Raw genomic sequence first — 19534 nt, forward strand, 5'->3', positions numbered from 1 at the left:
TTAGGCACAGCATTGCAATCCTGCATTAATAGAATGTCTAATAATAATTACAATAATAATATCTTATGTCTCACTCCACGTATTGTGTTTAGATTCAACTGGAGGCAGTGATGTGTTGGAGCTAAGGAAAACACTGGAAAAAAATAGATTATAATCTTAAAACTTGCAAATAATTTCTAAACAAAAGATTAAGGAGGCAAAACTCTAAAGGAGAATGGCAATCCATGGAAGGTCATGCTCTGAAGGACAAGGCAACTGAGGCTCTCCAGTCTACCTGGTAAAGGTCAAATGGCTGGCTGACCAAGAATATTCCTTGTTTCTCTTATTCACATACTGAACACTGGTACCTAAAAGGAATGGTTTTCATTCAGCACACTTGTATGAAAAGGTCTCGGACAAAATTGGGGGTTTATGGTTGGCCTTTTGGGTGATTTTACAGTATCTAAGTCAATTTACTTCATAAGTGTCACAGAACCTCAGTTGCACACACACCTATAGGACACACAGTTGTTTACAGAAAATCCATTTCAGCTCATATGGTGTGATAGAAGATGAATAGAGGCTTCCTGACACTCAAATTAAGGGAACAAAATAGAAATTGAGCATGAAAAGTGCTTAACAGTGCAGCAAAAGATAGGATTGCTAAAGAAAATAAATCTGTTTTGTTACAAAATTGTAGCTTAGAATTGTAAGGTTTAAAAATGGTCACAGCTCTCTAATTATATCCTATTGTCCCTAATGCATGAATGAAAATGGAAAGAATGAGCATAATGTTTTGATCTGAAACAGTTGGTTTAAAGTAGTGTTCAGATGAATGAAAGCAACCACAATACATAGTTACTCTTTGTCATCATTTTAATTCATTATTTATATAGCCTATTATAAATTTATATAATCTACAGAGGATATTAGGGTGACTTGTTTATCAGATGGTAATAAAAATACAGTGCATGAGCAGTATGCAGGTTTTTGGAGGGGGATTGTGTTAGTGGGGGTTTTTTGGATCCTGATTAGTTTTGCTGTATTGAGGGCTATTGAACTTTGATTCAAGCTACAACAGTGATTTTTAATTTTATTTTTTGTTCCTGAATTTTTGACTCCAAAATTTTGTCCCCAAATTTTAAAGAAACGCATTCATTAATACTTAACTTAGATACATAATAGTAAATCTTAAAGTAAGAATTCTTCACATCCTTATTGAAGAAAAATTATAGAGTTAAACAGATCAGAGTAAAATGAGATGGAAAATTAGAGAAGATTAAGTATGTAGCATGTGATCTGCCATGATTTGTTATCTGTACTTATTTTCCTATTCTATCCTATTGTGCTATTTTTCTGGACACACTCACACTGATATAAAACTCTGTGGCTATTTCTTCAAAATGACAAACCCTTTCATGCACAGGCCAAAAAATTGATTTTCTTTTCATGTGTGTATAATTGTTGTTATCTGACAGTAGGCTTGAAAATGCTTTCCAAAAAGCTATTTTATTATTGAGGGCTGCACATTACCAGGATATAGAGAAATCTTTTTTTACGCTTCCAAAATAGAGGATGCAGACTGAACTCCAGGAGAGGAAAAGCTCAAAAATATCAAGAGATAAATCGAAAAATATCTTCTTATCCCCATGTGAATGGATAGGGGAAAAGAAAAGAAAAGAAAAAAAGAGAGAGGAAAAACAAGCACAAAGGAAAAGCTCTCTAAGATCAAGGAGTCCAACCATTGACCCAGCACTGCCAAGTCCACCACAAAGCCCTGTCTGTACATGTCACAGGTACACATCTTACTCATGCCTCCAGGGATGGTGACCATTTCCTTGGACAGCCTGCTGCAATGCTTGAAAACCCCTTTGGTAAGGAAATTCTTCCTAATGCCTAATCTGAACCTCATCTGGCATAACTTGAGGCCATTTCCTCTTGTCCTATCTCCTGATACGTGGGAGAAGTGACCAACTGAAGTGATCTCACCTGGCTACAGCCAGCACTGTTCAGGAAGATTTAGAGAGTGATAAGGTCACCCCTGAGCATCCTCTTCTCCAGACTAAATAAGCCCAGTTGCCTCAGTCACTCCTGGTATGACATGTGCTCAGCTCCAGTGTCCTTTTCTAGGCACACAAAAACATGGCATCAACCAAAGGAAGAGCAAATTGCCCTGAGACCTCCACTGTTAGAAAACAAAAGGAGAGGGGCACTTAGGTGAGTCCTTCAATGCAGGGAGCCTTAAGGATGAGGAGGAAAATTATTACAATTAGAGTTAAGATCCTAGAGCAGGATGCAAGGGGTCAGTGTCAGATACACTGTCTGATGGTAAATTATAATTTTGTTTCTTTGATGTGATGTAAAGGAAAGATCATAAAGATTGATTCAAGTCCTGGCCAGTTTTATCAGTTCTGGGAACGCAAGTGAAGAGATTTCTTTTTGAACAGATACTGTTGACTTGCTTGACTTGGACCGATTATGTCAAGTAAAACTGTGTTATACCACATGTGTCTCATCCCAGTTTTTTCTGTGACCTAGAAATACTTTGCTCACAAGGAACTTTGACTTTGAAGAATAGAACTTATAATATGAGAATAGGAAGTGCAATGTAGAGCGAGTCACAGATCCATTGAGACTGAAACCTTGATAACTGTAAGAAGAGAAAAAGTACTTTGATACTCATATGAAGACTTGTAATTGAAACATTGGCTCACTTGAGTTATTCCTTCTATAAATTGAAGTGCACAATATGAAGTGACAATTTTCTCATGGGAAATAAGCAAGACCTTGGCCCTTTAACAAGACGTATTCAAAATATTGAGGTGCTGTTCTATGCATTACCTTCAAAAACATTTGCAATTTAATATGTACAAATTAATAAATCAAAAACATCTTAATTTGGTGTTTGAAGTATGAGAAACCAACTTATGTCAGTCTGATGACTTAATTAAAAATAATAAATTACGTATACCATGTGTATTTTTTTATAATTGAGCAAAAGAGATAATTATCAAGGCTGTGAAAATAATAGCTTGAACAGATTAGTTATTTATTTTTTCAGAACAGTTGCACAAGCTTTTAAAAGCTTGATGTGCAAATGCTTTGGCAGGATTTTGCCTATCTCTGAAAATGAGCTTGAGTTCTGCACTATAAATGTTCCTTAGCTGTCCTTGCAGACACATCATCCTTCTTCTTGAGCAACCTTAATCACAACTTGTTATGATAGTATACAACATCTCATGCTATATTATAGGAAATTACCAAGTGAAGCCTTCACTAACTGGGACTTATAACTCTGCTTTGTAATGCTCTTTCTTCAGTAAATGGAGTTCTCTATCCCTCTTCACCCTACTCACAAAGGATATTTGTAAACGTTACAGAATAGAAAACAACAAGAGACTATAGAAAAATGTATGTGTCAATGGCTGTTCAAATAATTAAATAATTGGGAGAAATATACTCTACTGTTAGATCTAATAGCGATTTTATCCTAGTGATTCTTGTGCAATAGGAGCCTTACAGCCTACACAAATTACAAGGTAATTTAAGCTCATGCATGTCTTGTGAAACTAAGGCTGAGGTCTATGGTAACCTGGTCACTATCTGCTGTAACAGAAATAGGAGGGTCTTTCCAATGAAGCAGGCAATTATTTATGAGTATGTCCATCAGAAAAGTCTGGTTTTTTAATTACTAATTTAAGTAACTTAATTTCACAACTGGCAGGTTTTGGTTCTTCACAAGTATTCAGGGATTTTTTTTTTTCATCAATATAATCTCCAACTACTGAATGCAAGAGAATTTCAAGTCATTGTAACTTCAGGCAGGGTGGGTTATAAGAACTTTTGGTTTTCACTGCTGAACTGTTAGCCATGTCCTGCAGGAAAACACTCAAATATTACTATTTGTAGTGCAGTAGCATGTCAACAACTCATCAGTGAGCTTGAGACTGCTCCTCTAAGATAGTAATTTATACAGTCCACAATGGAGGAGGAGGAAGCAGCCTTGTCCTGATTGCCCTCAGTTATTCAGGTGCTCTTAGACAAAGCTGTAGCTCGGACACTGTTGGCTGGAGGCAGCCACACCAGTATCCTTCCCACCAGCTGGAGACAGAGGGTCAAGTTCACAGAAGCTTGTGAAGTCTGGTCAATGTAACTCAAAACCATAGGAATGAAACTAAGTGTCAGTCCAGCTAGTTAATTTCTGACTTTAGAGGCATGCCCTGGGATCCTAAAAGTGATCATCACCTGACTGCTCTGAAGCGTTTAATAATGCTGCAAAGGTAAATGGGATTTTCAATGGTCTGCTTTTTTATCTTCAGGCAACAGACAGAATGTGATAGTTTAAGGATCAGCTGGAATGCCATTGTATCTTCACTGCTCAGTTGGTGAAACTCAGGTTTTTCTTCTTCTAGCTCCTAAATTAAATAATGTCAAAATGACTAGAACATGAACTTTTTTCATTAATATCCTAAGGCCTTATCTGCCTCTCTTAGAGTCTTCTTACCGTCTGTAGTTTTCTCTTAGTGGTTATGTAAGAGTTGTATTAAAGATAATTTGACTCGTTGATAAAACAGTTTACAACAGAACAGTTTTTCCATCCCTCATATAAATCAGCTTTGATTTTTTTCATTTAATCTTTGTATCTGTCATGAGCTGCTTTCACAGTATGTACTTTTGTTCAAATCTCAAAACCATGGACTTCCAAATGACTACAATAGCAATCTAGTCTAAATTGAATCCATGTGTGTTGTTAAAGCCCCATGATACAAAAGAACTGCCAAGAACCTGCAAACAGCTTCATTTTATTAATGTAATATTGCAAAAGTAATCCAATGACTGCAATGGGAAAAATAATTTCAAACAAGAATATATTAGATTCAGAAAACTTTTCTAGTTTTTCTGCAGTGTTCACTTGGAACTTGCTCTCTCTGCCAAATGTGATTTTTGGTAATATGCTATGTTAAAATGTGACTTTTACCAGACCCCAAAATGCGAGAAGGATACAGTTATAAAAAAGTTCTTGTATTTCAAGCACCAATTCCTCACACAGAAGGTTTGGCTGCCTTGCTGATGTTGCAAATAAAGAAAGCAAATCATGGCTGTCTAGCACCTGTAGTTTTATAAAAATGGAACAGAATTATTTCTTTAGCATTAATTTATCTATGTTTTTCTCAGACCACTTCAATACCTTGCAAAAGGCTGCAGAAAAACTGGTCATCACTGATTTTACCTGTATTTGCTGAAATGTGACATTGAGAGACAGCTGCCTGTTAGTAGAAATTCTTGTTGATAATGCTCTATCCCCAAATCAGGAGTACTTCCTTTTGTTGTGTAAGACGTATTTGTCTGAATGGAAAAGTATTTATTCTGTAAAAACTTGATTATAAAGCATCTTCATGGAAAAGGAGGAGGGGAAATTGAACTACTTTTGTCTTCTGAGGTAGAAAATAGAATATAAATATGTCAGTTTGCATACTTTTTCTATCTGGTTATTCACTTTTTCTCCCAAAACAGATATTTCATTCTATTTGAAGTGCCTTTGTTGTACCTTTCCTTCATGATAGCGGGAATGTAAGTCAATAAACAGAGACTATTAAAGACTTAGTATTCATTAGAGAGATTACAACATTGGAGCATATTTCTCTAAGCTGAAATCAACTATGCCAGTAGTATAAATGCATTTCTACCAGGATAAACTACTATCCAAGATCACAGTTTCAAAGAAAATTATTGGTTCATAGTTAGACAGTTGATATTTGGCGGTTTTAGTTGTCCAGTGGTTAAACCTTTGTTTCCTGTATGTTAAAATGCCCACGTACATTTGGTGTTGTGTGCCAGGGTGCATTTGTCAACAAGAGATAGATTGCTTAAAAGACTGTTTTTCTTTAAGTGGTAAATTTCAAAGCATTCAGAAGAAGTGCTTGTTTTTAAATATCTGGGCTTCTTTGCCTTGGAATTTGCTGAAAGAATGAGCCCCACAATAACCACTGACCTGCTAGCAGTTGTATGTGAGGATTTTACCTCAATGGTTGCACCCTGGGCATATAAACATGACCTTTCCACAATGGAGTGTATGGAACTTCTACGTGGATGATATTGTCTCTTTGCTTGCAGCACTTCATAGTGCTTCAGTTTTATCTAGTTTTCTGTGTTTAGCATCATGGGAACTGTAGATAGTTACAGGGGCTGCTTAGGATTATCAACAAGAGATATCTGAAAGGTGGCGGAATTAGATGACCCAAGAATGCGATTAGACCTTTCTGCAGAAAATACCTGTAATTTGTGGTGCAAAGTAAAGATAAATTACTTTCTTTCTTCCCTGTATGTTTACAGTGTGTTTTTATTCATATTCCTTCAAAGGTATTTAAAGGCACAGGTCTGTGACCAAAAAAAAAGGGGCTAGCTGCACTCTACAAAAATGGATTCAAAGAAAAAACAAATCTTAATTAGACTTTGGAACTATTAATACAGGGCTGTGTCTTTTCCTGTTTGATGGGGTGCTTTTTTGTATATGTAGGTTTTTGTTTGTTGCTTTATTTTTTCCCCTTCATTTCCTAGGAAACAAGCCCAGAACTCAGGCAGACTTAAAAACTTAAAAGCAAAACATAAAGTGTGTGAAATGGTATAGAACGTGACATTTTAGTTAATGCAAACTAAATAAAACCTATTTGCACTGCTCAGATGTGTCGATTGAATTTAAAGGAGAGATCAAATCTAAAGACATCTTAGACTTTGATTTGAATAGTATCTTAGTAACTGTTTGCACACTTTTACTCTCAATTTTAATCACATAAGGACAGGACTAATGGATTCATGTCAAGACCAATTATGAAGTGCTTGGTTTGTATAACTAGATATTCCTAGACAGTGAAACTTGCTGTGTGCATTAATACAGAAGACAAAGTAAAACTGTATTCTGGTACCATGCAACAGCATTCTTCTGCTGCTGGGCAGAACTGAAGGCAAAACTTGCATTTTTTTGGGCATTAATGTAAGTGGCATTTCACTTTGAGGGCCTGATCCAGCTTCTATAATGGACTGACTGTAGCAGAGTGGAGACTCTTGGTCAGAAGAGTCTGACACAAGTATGACACAAGTCATGCACAAGAAGCATGTCACTGATTGCGTAGACCATAGTGATTAGATTTATTGCTAATACAGTGCCTAAACATTGCCAGTGCAGAATATGGCACTATCAGATCTAAAAGGCTACAGTATGAGGCAGGTTTGCCTGGAAATGTACTGGTTTACAGCCTTTGGCCTTGCAGAATGCCCAATTACAATGCAACAAAGCACCTACGGAGACACATTAGGATCTTATTTCTGTATGTGACCAGACCTTAGTGCTTTTCCTCATTTATCTAGAAGGGAGTATCCCGTCTCTTCAGGGTGGACATAGACTGAAGGCAACCCTGCCAGAGGGAGGGATCCACAGGGAAGCTGCCTGCAGCCTCAGGAGAAGAGTTTGCCCCACTGGCCCAGTCTGCAGCAGCATTTTACACCATTTTGCAGGCCAAAGTGCACTGAAGTCAACCGAAATCTCCCCAGCTCCCCATCTTTGGAATGCATTAATTATGTGAACATCCAGACAGTTCCTCCTGCAAATCCCACCTATCTTTTGTCATAGTTGCAGTCACGTTGACATGAACTCCACTGAGAACAGGAGTGAGCTGTGCCAGAGTGGTGTTCCTTGACAACTGTGGGAGTTGGATAGACATACTCTTTCAGTAGCGTACTGTGAAAACCTGTCAGACCATCATATTCCCAGATAAGTGGCTTCTAAGAAATTTCAGGAATGTAATTAAAATTTACTAAGCATTTGTAAAACTTGGTTCAAGAAAGTACATTTCATTTGCAGATCAAAGTTGAGACAAGATTTAGTGTGGAGTTGTTTTAACTCCAAGTGGGCAAATGAAAAGGTAAGCAAAAAGACTTATGAGCAAAATTCAGAATAAAACATTGGAAGTCAATGGTTTAGCTTAAGGACAATGGAAGGTAATGAAAGGTTGCACTGGGACAGGGAGGACATTTATCTCTCCTGCTGTCTAGTCTCTGATAATGTCTGGGGGGGAAATGCAAATACATGAGGAAGAGAGTAAGGCTGTTGAGGCAAATGCATAGTAATACTTCATTACTTTCCCAGCCTCAAACCATTTATAATTTGGAAAATTACTGGGCTAGAGAGCTTTCTGTGCAATTTTTTTAACCCTCGATGTATTTCTTTCATGATGATACCCAGGCTGTTCTTGAACCTACACTAACTTGCAGCTTTCTGTGGCCAGGAATCCTACAGCTTTGTTACAAGCTTTGAGATGAACTAACTAATTTCAGTTTTTTCAGAATTTTTCACATAGTAATTGTAATTTGGAACAATTTAGCTCTTGTACTAGAAGAGGTAGTGATCACTGTAAACCTTTTCCCTCCATGTCATTCTTGTCTTAGTAGTTAGTTGCTGCACATCCTTCTCTTTATCCAGACTGATGAGTCTGTACCTATCCATTCACAGAATTCAGGTTGGAAGAATTTCAGGAAGTCTTCAAGTCTAACTCCACTTCTTTGTGTACAATGCACCCAGTTTTGCCAGGGCCTGTGTGGACAGAGGATCATACTACACAGTCATTGAGATGCAAATTTGCTATGAGTTTATAGCATATGATGATGAAATCTTCTTCTTCTTTTTTTCCCTACACGTGTGTACCTCTCTGTATTTTGGATAAAAAAAATTAGCCTCTTTAAATTGCAGGACATGTAAGAAAATATTTTATATATTATAAAATTCAGTTTGTGAAAAGAAGTCATATGTGTAAGTTTTTTTCAGTTCAAGTACTGCTATTTGTTATAAATCTGAATGTGGAAAATACAATATATTTTAGTTGAGAGCTCATTGTATAAATGGAGCTTCATAAGAAAAGTTCTGTCTTTTCACTATTAATATTCATAATAATGACACAACATTAAGAGACAAGACCTTATTCTTACCATGATATTAAAGGTAGGAGTTGATGGAGGAAACATATAATAGAAAAACTCTTTCTTGATTACTTTTAAAACTGGGAGAAGGGGTGAAACTGCAGCATTTTGCAGTGAACAGCACAGCATCTGTCTGAACTGTGGAATTCATTATTCACCCAAGATTCCTCTTGCATGTATTGTGAACAGTAAACCTTGTAACCAGAGTTGATAAAATCTGAAGTTGTATCCTAGGAAGCTGTGACGTACATCTCTAACACAGCCCTGTTATCTGGAATATTGGTAACACTGCATTTCATTTGAGCCTCTGATGATGCAGTTCATAAGCAGGCACAGAGAAGGACCCAAAGCTTAATGCTATCAAAGGGAATAAACTAAATGAAGACACATTCTTCATCAAAGAATATGTAGAGCTGAGGCAGTACATCTCACAGACTATCACATCATTCTAAACATTCCCCTGGCTAAGGGCAAGCAAAGCTTTCATGTCAGGTGAGGTGTGACAACAGAGAGCATAAAGCCCATTACACATTCATCCTTTTACACCACTTCCTCAAAGAGCGAAAAATACCTTTTCAATCTGTAGAAGTGTGTCTGAATAGTCTTCAATTGGTCATTGCTGGATATTGTCAAATGCTGTCTGACTTTGTGCACCACATTTGGGCTTATCTTTAATGTCATACGCACATCCCTGTGAATCCTAACATGGTATCATTGGTGGCAGTGCTTAGATATGATAGCTCAGCTGCTGATCACCAGCAAAATAATGCCTACTGCATTAGCAGTGGTGGTGAAACCTTAGCTTAATTATTGCTTCTAACTTTCTGTCTTACTTCATGGAATTTGTGGCCAAGGGAACGAAGTCTAGAAAATTTCACTGACAAAATGTTAGGAAGCTTAGGACATTATAAGGTTTGGAGACTTCTTGAAGACAATGGATTCTAGGATGCAAAGAAAGCAGAGGAGGTGAGGTGACAATTTTCAAGCAGATTTGAATTAACTGCAGTGACAGAATGAATTAAGCATTTTCCATATTTTCCTATGCATCAAGCTGATTGGCATATAACAAAGATGGGCTGTCATATGCTGGGAGAAGCCTTGAAGCACCTGGAAAGAAGGCTTGAGCAATCTATATCGCTCGAGTTTTTAGCAAGGGATTGCAGAAAGAGTTTAGAAGTATTGCAGAAACAGTAGAGCTGCTGCTGCCTTGCTTTTCAGTCATGAGGAGACTGAATCTGCTGCACTACACAAGCTGATGTTGGTATTTAATGGAAAAACCACCTGAAGATAATGTGAAAATGAGCTATAGAAGAAGATTGACAGTCTTGAGAAAATGTACTAATGGGCTACTTTAATCTAACAGAAGCATCATAACAAGAACTAATGACTGGAAGCAGAAGATGCATAAACTCAAATTAAAAATAAGACAGATTCTTATGCTGAGAGTGATTAACCTTTGGAAAAAAACTGCCAAGGGGAACTGTGAATTGTGTATTTCCTGAAGATTTGAAATTAATACCAAATGTTCTTTCTGACAGTTAGGCTCCAGTTAGGCTTAGTAACAGTCCACAAATAGCCGAATTTTTTTTTTTGTCGGAAGTGGAATTGATGAATTTTTTTTGCTTTGGGGTGTTGGTTTGTTTTGGTTTATTTTCAAGATAGTAAATTTTTACTTCTTCCACCTTGCTACAACCAGTGTATCACCTCCTGACCTTCCTTTTGGATTTCAATAATCAGTGCCTGTTTGAAATAGACACTGTAACCAATGTGTCATAGAAAACAGTAGTCCAGAGTTTGGATGTGGGAGGTTCAAAATTAGATAATAAATTCTTTGTTATTCTGTTTACTGCAGTAAAATCTTGGTTACTTGTATGCCACAGGAAAAAGGGGCAAAATTTTTATTGGTGAAATGCGGGAAAATGGGTTAGATGTGGCCTTAAAGACTATGAATACATTAATTGATATACAACTACTAGTACTAGCAGATGGTAATGGTGGGCTTATTTCTGCGAAGGAATTTGTGCCTTGCCTGACTTGATGCTATTATTAATCAATATCTTAAATAACATATAAGTAATAAAATGTGTCTTTTTCTTCTTTTATGATATTTTGAATTTTGTACTTAAAATCCACCTTTAAATTGCACAATAAATTTTATGTGCAGTGTCATTGATCAGTGTTAAATCCAACATTAAATTCAGTACTCTAACCCCCCAACTATAGCATCCAGGGCACTGCAGTCAGCCTGATGGGATCATACGCTAACATTACCAGGCTCCTGTAAACCATTTGACTGCCATAAAGTTTGTATCAGAATAAGAACAGTCTTTTTTCAGTTTTCTTATGTCCTTTTGTATGCAGAAGAATATAACAGTATTTTTCAAGTATAAAATTTTAGCAGAAGAAGGAAACCAAAAAGATTAGGGGGAGAAAATAATCCATCTTCCCTTACTTGACATTTTGTTATTAGGGGAACTCAGCAACAAATAATTAGTATAGGATTCTTTGCTAGCTTAGACTGCTTATTTACTCCCTACTTAATATTTGTGTATTCAGTAGTGTCTAGCAGCACAACCAAAGCATACAATAAAAGCTACTCCCTGGCTCTGGAGTTACATAGTTTAAGTGTCAGCTTGTAATACCCTTGCTCATTTTGCAAAGATATATACTTTGCAAATACTAATTTTGAATAAAGCAATGTACTACTCAGAAGGAAGAAAGGATGCAAAATGTGGCCCTAAGGATAAGATTCATCTCCCTTAAATTAGCTATTCAAAGTGCAGTTAAACATTTCCTACTTGATCCCTTTTAATATTGATTCAGCTGTCTGGCCCAGGCAGACACTTCCCTTGTATATATAATGTACTGGACTTGGAGCAGTCAGGAGCTTGACTTGGCAGTGAACTTCCAGGCTCTTAGACTCCTGCTATGGTTCTTAGACCTCACATCCTTTCCCTGCATTTATTTCTACAGTTGTCCACTTTTTGCTGTCCCTGTCCCATCTTCTTTTGATAGAGTCATAGAATCATTGAAGTTGGAAAAGGCATTTAAATCCAACACTTAAGCCAGCGCTGTCAAGCCCCACTAACCATGTCCCTGAGTGTCACATCCATGTGTCATTTAAATTCCTTTAGGTGACTGTACTCCTCCCCTGGGCAGCCTGCTCCTTTCTGGCTCTTTCAGAGAGGAATTTGAAGTATTCTATTCCCAATAATATACAAAATGAGGGTCAGGGAGAAGGAGGTTGCAGAGAAGACAGGCTGACCAAGCTGTGTTTCCAGTTCCTGGAGTGGTGTTTCAGAATCATATGGATGCAACGCCTGATTTCTGTCCTTCTTGCCTCCTCATTTCAGACTTGGTGCCTGAAGTAGAGGTAGCTTGCACCTTGGTGCAGAATAGAGGTCTGAGGGAGCAGGACAGGTATTTTGAGAAATTCTGGATTTTGGAACTGGGATGCCATCACTAAGAAATGGTGTCAGCATAAGTAAAACCTCTTTATTATGGAATGATGTATGGGGAAGGAGGAAAGGAAAATGCATCAGAGAAAACTGTTCCACAAAGATTTGTGCTTCTCTCCTCTGTGAGAAAACATCAGAGGAAGATAAGCTCTAAAAACCATGTCAGAAACCTTCAGCAACATTTAAAAACAAGAAGTATTTGTTTGTCCCCCTAAAAACTGGGAGAAATCCCAGATTTATGTAGTTGTACAAGCATCTAATAGCTCAAGAGATGTTTACATACCTCTTTGATCTGATGGGTGAAGCGTGAGCATAACCATTGCTTCTGCTTCCACCTCTGTGTGAGCCAATTTTTTAATCTTGGATAAGTGTCTTTCCCTCCCCTCGCTGCTGTGCGTAACACAAAAACCAAATACTGAGCCAACTAGCTTCTGAGTTTTGGTGCATGGACATAACAAAATTGCAGGCTGTACTCAGGAACTAAAATAATTTAGAGGATGAGTTAATCAGCACTTCTTACTAACACCCATCTACTTGTGAAGCGCTCAGGCATTACGTCAACTACCGTATGTTTGGACTCATTATGCTGGAGTGGGCCCACATCTATCTCAAAGATAGATTATGCAAGGCTTAGGCTATTCTCTGTCTCAGACCTTGGCTAGCAATCTAGGGCTGTTATAAATCTGGGGTTGTTATAAATCTCTGCTGTAATTTCTATTATACTGGACTGGGAATTGAGTTTTTCTCCTACATGCTTATGGTAATGGATTGCAGGTTACCAAAATTACCACTTATTGTATCCACCAAATGCAAGCCACCAACTGACAAAATTACCAATTACTCTAATGCAGGTAATTGTTTTCCTTCAGGTTTTAAGTCTTTTTTTATGGGATTCTTAATTCTTCTAGATGTTGTTTGTATCCATCTACCCAGCAAAACAAATAGATCTGTTAGTGCTTCCTCACTTTTAATGACTTTTTAAATGGGTGTTTCTTATTCATCTTGAGTTCTCATGTGTTTTCTGAGAAAGTTTAAATTGAGTTTTCTGCCTTGGAATAAATGTACCTGTAGAATAAGGAATAAGTGTCTGTTTTCTGAAGGGTTTTGTTTGAACAGAGTATTTATGCAGAAGACCTTATGAGAAAAAAAACACAATGGGATGGAGGGGAATGGACAAAATGTGGTGTCTAGATATAACTTAACATTAAGTAATATGTGTAGATATAACTTAATGCTTTTTTTTTTTCCTGTTTCTATAACTGCAATCCTGCAGAAATGCCATTCTATGACTCACAGATAAGTTTTAGCAAGCTATTTCTGTATTATAAAAGGTTTGGTTTGTTGTAGGTTTTGCCTCTTTTTTTTTCTTTTTTTTTTTTTATTGGTGAGTGAATATTGTAGTCAGAAATCGCTCCCTCATAGCTATGTGCCTGTGGATAATTAGTTGGAGAGCCTAATCCTTGATTTCTTATCCATGGTATAAAATATTGGGATGATGCATGTGTGCCTTTCCAATGATACTGCTGCTTCTGTTTGACCCATTTATTTGGAGAGGAGAACCACCTCTGTTTATAAGTGAAGGAGAAGGCACTCCTTCTGTTCTTTAGTTTACCCGACCTGGTTTCCATGTACTTTGAGACATCCCCAAAGAGTAGAAGTCCAGGAGACCAAGCTTTAGTTTTGTAAGCAATGATCGAAAACTCTCTCACAGCAACTTAAAATTTGTGAAAGGTTTCTTTCAGAACATTTCATTTGAACAATATTGTAGAATCACAAAATTGTTTAGGCTGGAAAACACCTTTGAGGTCATCAGGTCCAATCATCAACCCAGCTCTGCCAAGTGCACCACTAAACTACATCTACACATCTTTTAAATTCCTCCAGGAATGGGGACTCAGCTGCTTCTCTGGGCAGCCTGTTCCAATGCCTAACCACCCTCTTGGTGAAGAATTTTTTCCTAATATTCAATCTAAACTTTATCTGGTGAAATCTGAAGCTATTTCCTGTTCACCTGTCACATCATTTTGTCCTCTCCCACTTCTCTGTTTAAATTGGTGTTTTAGAAGTGCAGGCTTGACATCTTCCCTGTGTTGTACTTCATTGCAAAATGAAGTACTCCAAAGAAACCACTTATTGCTATAAGGCTTTTGGGGAGAAGCAGTGCTTTCTGGAGATCCAAAATGTAAACTCTTAAATATGTTTGTAAGGACTGTAATGAAGGCACAATATATTGTTTCTCAAGTGCTAAAAGCAAAACTTTTCTATAGCAAACCAAATATTGTTTTCCCCCAGAGTGAAATGCTGTGCTTTATCTGTATATGCCAGGTGACAGATTTTATCTGCTTGTTCTGTCCTTAAGGAATGTATAGACAAGTTGGTTTTTCTTGAAAAATCTGATAAAAAGCTTGTCTCTTCCTTTTCCATAGAATTTTAATTAAATCTACTGTTCCCTGTTGGTGATAGGGTTTGTCAGGGGATAGCTGCTTTTTTTCCCTTGTGCAATATGGACAAATAACCTGTTGGGATAAGAGACACTTGAAGTATTATAGGACACTGAAATGGTCTGCAGGATCTCTTCCCTGTTCATTTACAGGTTTTATGAATTTAACGTGATCTTTCTATTTAGGTGCATAGGTAAAAACTATTTTTAAATGTGAAATGCTGCTGATGTAGTACACTAGGTATTTTTTCTAAAGTTTAAGCCCTAGTTAACAAAAAGTTCACTAACATTTATACATCGTACCTTTGTTCTGAGCATAGCAAGTAAAGAAATAAAACCAAATATTTTCCAATTTCTAACACTTAATAGAAATTAATTATCTTCATTTAAAGGTTCCATTCTGTTTCTAATATTTCTTTTAAAAGGAATACTATTTTATATTATACCACATGTTACCTTTTGTTCTCATATTTTTACAGCATATACAAAATACACATTTACACGAATCCATGATTGCTTGCTGCACTTCAGGGTTACAAATTTTGTCTAGATAGAGTTCTTTACTAAGACAAGGTAGCTGAATATTTAGTCAAATGTCAAGGGTTAAATTTATGCTGTTGATTTGAATTTTTGTCACCTGCCTTCCTCCTCCACTTATTTCTACACCATTTTATGTAGTCCAATAAAATGTTTAGCAGTTGCTAGAAAAGTTGTTACAGAAAAAAAGAAAGGTCACTCAAATAAAGACACCAAATTACGAAATGCAGTTAGAAAAGGCTCAACCATTTAAAAGGTCAGATTAAATAAGACACACTGGGGTAATTCACCCCCCAGCTGCTCAGCTTTTATGAAAGTTGATGAAAGCGCAGAAGTGAAGGAGCTGTGTTTGTAGAAACAGTTTCTGAAGTGAAAGTTGATGAAGATTGATGTGTCTTCTGTCAAGCGCCCTTCAAAGATACCTATCCACTTAGAAGGTGAATATCTTTGTGCACTGATCACGAAGCATTTTTTCCAGCTCTCATAAAGCAAACACCCTCAAGACAGAATTATAAAGGGACAAAGGTGGAAGGAACTATAAGAACTGGCTGAGACTTTGGTGCATTTGCCCTTGAATTTTGTGTGATGCCTCCGAGTGTTGACAGATTGAATACTGTACTACGTGCTACACATTGGCAACTGATAATGTGTTTTTATTAAATGCTGCAGTTTTTTGTCAAATTCTCCTTTGAGAAAAGTAAAGTAAGACTGTCATTTGTAGTGTATGTCAGTGAATGCTTTAGGAAGGTTATGTTGTCAAGAGCTGCACCATGTGCCTGTGGCAAATTATCTGGTTTAAGTCCATCTTTTCTCTTTTGAGTGAAAGGTTCAATGCTATGTGTTCACAGCAGCTCAGTTTTAGATATAATAGTTGTTAGTTTTACAACTACTCTTTGGGGCTGCTTCAAAAACTGCTAGGTAATATTCTACATGCAATGAAAAGAGATTATATTTATGGGAATACATGTGTAAGGTACAATCTTAGATATGTTGATCACAGAGAGTTAAAGAAGAGGAATTAACAATAACCATCAAAGGTGTTTGTGTTTCAGAATCTGGGAAAATGGGGAAAAAAATCTTTGTGAAAGTTGCTGGGTTTTTTAAAGGAATTTTTTGTCTTCCCCAGTTTACTTACATGTTTTTGTAGAATGACTGGAAGTGTTCATGAGGAATTGCAGGTCAGTAGCATAGTCCTATTTTCTATCTCAGTTATCATTTAGTTACCATTAAGGACTGTCTTCTGTTGCTGTTGATGCTTTTGTGTCCAGAGCACCTGTTATTCATACAAGAACATTCACACTGTGATTCATCCAACTTCCACCTGGAGAGTTCTGCTTCAGACCATGTGTAAATCACACTGGTAGTCCTGAAACTGCACTAAGAAGGCATTGTTCTACTAGAAAAAATTTTTTTGAGTTTACAGACCCTTAAATGGTATTGAATTTCCCTCTTTCAGAGGCTGTTTTTCTTGCAAAGTCGTTGGATCAATAGCAGAGTTAATAAGGAGCTGAGACTGCTGCCCCCTCCGTTTGAAGAGCAGGGAGCCCAGCCATGTGCTCTCTGGTGGAGATCTCAAAGTTCTCTACTTGGTACAAGAAATTAACCTGCAGGATATGACAAAAAACCCTTTTCTCTGATTTTAAGAATTATTGGAACAGATAAATAGGAAATATTTTTCCACGGTATGAAGCTTGTGTCTCACAAGCATCTAAATTTTGAGGGGTGATTTTATTTGTCATGTTTTAGGTAGAGAGGGTCCAATTTCTTTTTATTCTGCACTAGTCTTATTGTACAGTAAATACAGCAAAAACACTTAGAGAGCTTAGCTCCACACCTTCTCATGTGTTATGTTAACTAAGACGTGTAGTTACTTGGTTAGCACTTTTGTCTTGGGTACTTTTAGCAGTTTTTACCATCTGTATTTTTTTAAATAGACAGTTAACTTGAAATGATCTAGTAATGGTGACTGTTTATTCCACTATTCTGTCCCACATTCTTGCGGATTCAGTTTGCTCTATCAGCTTTGATATTTAATCTTTGTCGAACTTGTTTTTTGGACAGAACAAATGGATCGTATCTGTTTAATTAGGTGCAACTACCAACTCAGGGTTAAAACAGGAACTGAAGGCTGGTGGTGGTAGGAGGAAGGAATGTTCCAGCTGAATCACAATATACATTTTAGTACAGTATATGCTTTCTCTGACATGGTCAAGCATTCCACTTCTCAAAAAAATGGGTGCAGAACTCTATAGTGCCTATAAAATTCACCAGTTCTGAGGCCCTATTCTTGAAAGTTCAAATACCTGTTATTTAATAAACAATTAGGGTAGATTTTAATGGGATTGTTTCTTGTCATTTAGGGTTCTTCCATCCATACTACTCAGGGTTGTTCCTTTTAAAAGATTTAAGAGGGCTACCTATATGTTCATAAATATTCTGTATACAGCATGTCTTTGATGTGGGGGGAAAACCTCCAACATGTTTCAGGGGCACTCTTCTGCATTTTCATCACACAAATGTGGTGTGCATATTTATTTTTTCTCATGAATTTGGATTTGATTTCAAAGATAAATAGAATTCTCAAGCTTGACTACTCTTGAATGAACATTTTTGCTTTAAAATGTACATTTTTAGCTATAGAGTGTACTGTGTTAAACTCTAATTGGTGGCAATCTTGAAAAAGATTGTTCCATACTTTTCATGCTTCTTCATAAAGCACAAACAAAACCCAATGTATTGTTGGTGACCACGTAGAAGATAAGTAGATGTAGAAGACCTTGAAGTACAATCAGTACAATGAGTAAGTATTTGAAGCAATAGCTGCAATAGTTTCTTTGGATACAGGATTTCTTTATCATTTCACAAATGCATGGTTTTGTTCCTGTAGTGCTACATTAACACTTCACTACATTTATTAAGTATTTCTTGTTTCAGTCTACTTGGGTATGGATCAGTGAATCATTACAGCAGTTTTAGAAGGTAAGAGACTGCACTCTTGTACAAATCTAAGCTCCTGTACTTTCTTTGACAAAACTAAGCAAAGCAGAGTAGTTCTTTGTAATGCTTGTATATAAAAAGTAAAAATCACAAAGACAAACCTGCTGCTAAAGATGTGCTTTCCTGACCTTATGCTGGGGGATAAAAAATTCCAAATAAAATGCATCTTACTGATAGTGACTACTGAAAGGTATTCTTGAGGTTTTCATCACTTCTAAAAATAGAAGGAAATAACCACTTTTCATTTAAATTCTCTAGACATGGGAGTTTTTCAGAGCTGCCTTTGGAGTCTAATTGCTTACAGCTTCTTTTTCAGTTTTAGTTGGATTTGTTATTCCCTATCACTGCATCTCAATGTAAATGAGCTGTGTGCAATTATACCTTCCTGGTGACAAAAGCCATTTCTGTACCTGGCAGCTTGTAAAAATTCAGAAAGAAAAATTATCTAAATGGTAAACAGCATGAGTTTCTGACATTTCTACTGAGCCATGCTAAATGTACTTCTGTGTTTTACATTCAGTAATTAGTTGATTGTGCAGATAAGAGAAGGCAAAACATGCAGTAAGTATGTATTTTGTTAGGGTATTTTTAGTATTTTCTAAAATAATACTTTTATTTGGTTTGCTGTTTTTCTGTGTTTTCTTTTAAGGGTGTTTTTCTCACTGAAATACATGGTACACAATAGTTAAAGCATCTTATGCTCTATTATACTTGGTCCAATCCAAATCCAACTCAGTTTCCAGAACCTACGACTTCTATTTTAAAGTAAAATCAGGCATAAACTACCTATTATATTCTCTTGACATGACCTACCACATTTTCAACAAACCCACACTGTTTATTGCTTTTAGCATGTTTACTCCCACATGTTCACATACTGCTTTTTTCAATCTATGCTTTTCAGTCTTGCTGAAACACAATCGTGTGTCCTGCTTGCATGTATCAGCTAGCACATCTTGCTTATGTCAGTCCTCCATTACTCGTCTCACCTGATTTCCTGAAGAACACTTTTATGCCAGTGTGACTTCTTCAGGCTACTTGTTTAAGGAGCAGCAGGCTCCCATCTGAAGACAAGAGCCCATATTTCAGACTTGAGCTGTGCAGACTCCTGAACCAGCAGAGAGCACAGGAGTGTGATGTCCAGCTCTTAAGA

The 19534-nt window shown here is 36.9% G+C and overlaps 1 protein-coding gene across 9 annotated transcripts in view; it reads left to right on the forward strand.

Annotated features, from left to right (window-relative positions):
- GRID2 (glutamate ionotropic receptor delta type subunit 2) overlaps positions 1–19534 on the forward strand; it is an 809145-nt gene that overhangs the window by 82958 nt on the left and 706653 nt on the right. For 2 of the 9 annotated variants that reach the window (XM_064416951.1, XM_064416949.1), the window contains exon 2: positions 18319–18363. The exons of 6 other annotated variants lie outside the window; for them this stretch is intronic. The gene's annotated coding sequence lies outside the window, so the exon portion shown is untranslated. Of the gene's footprint in view, positions 1–16510; positions 16563–18318; positions 18364–19534 lie in introns of all 9 variants that reach the window. One more of the 9 variants, XM_064416953.1, reaches the window with a different exon arrangement.

The sequence above is a fragment of the Passer domesticus genome, chromosome 4 (assembly GCF_036417665.1).
Source record: "Passer domesticus isolate bPasDom1 chromosome 4, bPasDom1.hap1, whole genome shotgun sequence".
NCBI lineage: Eukaryota > Metazoa > Chordata > Aves > Passeriformes > Passeridae > Passer > Passer domesticus.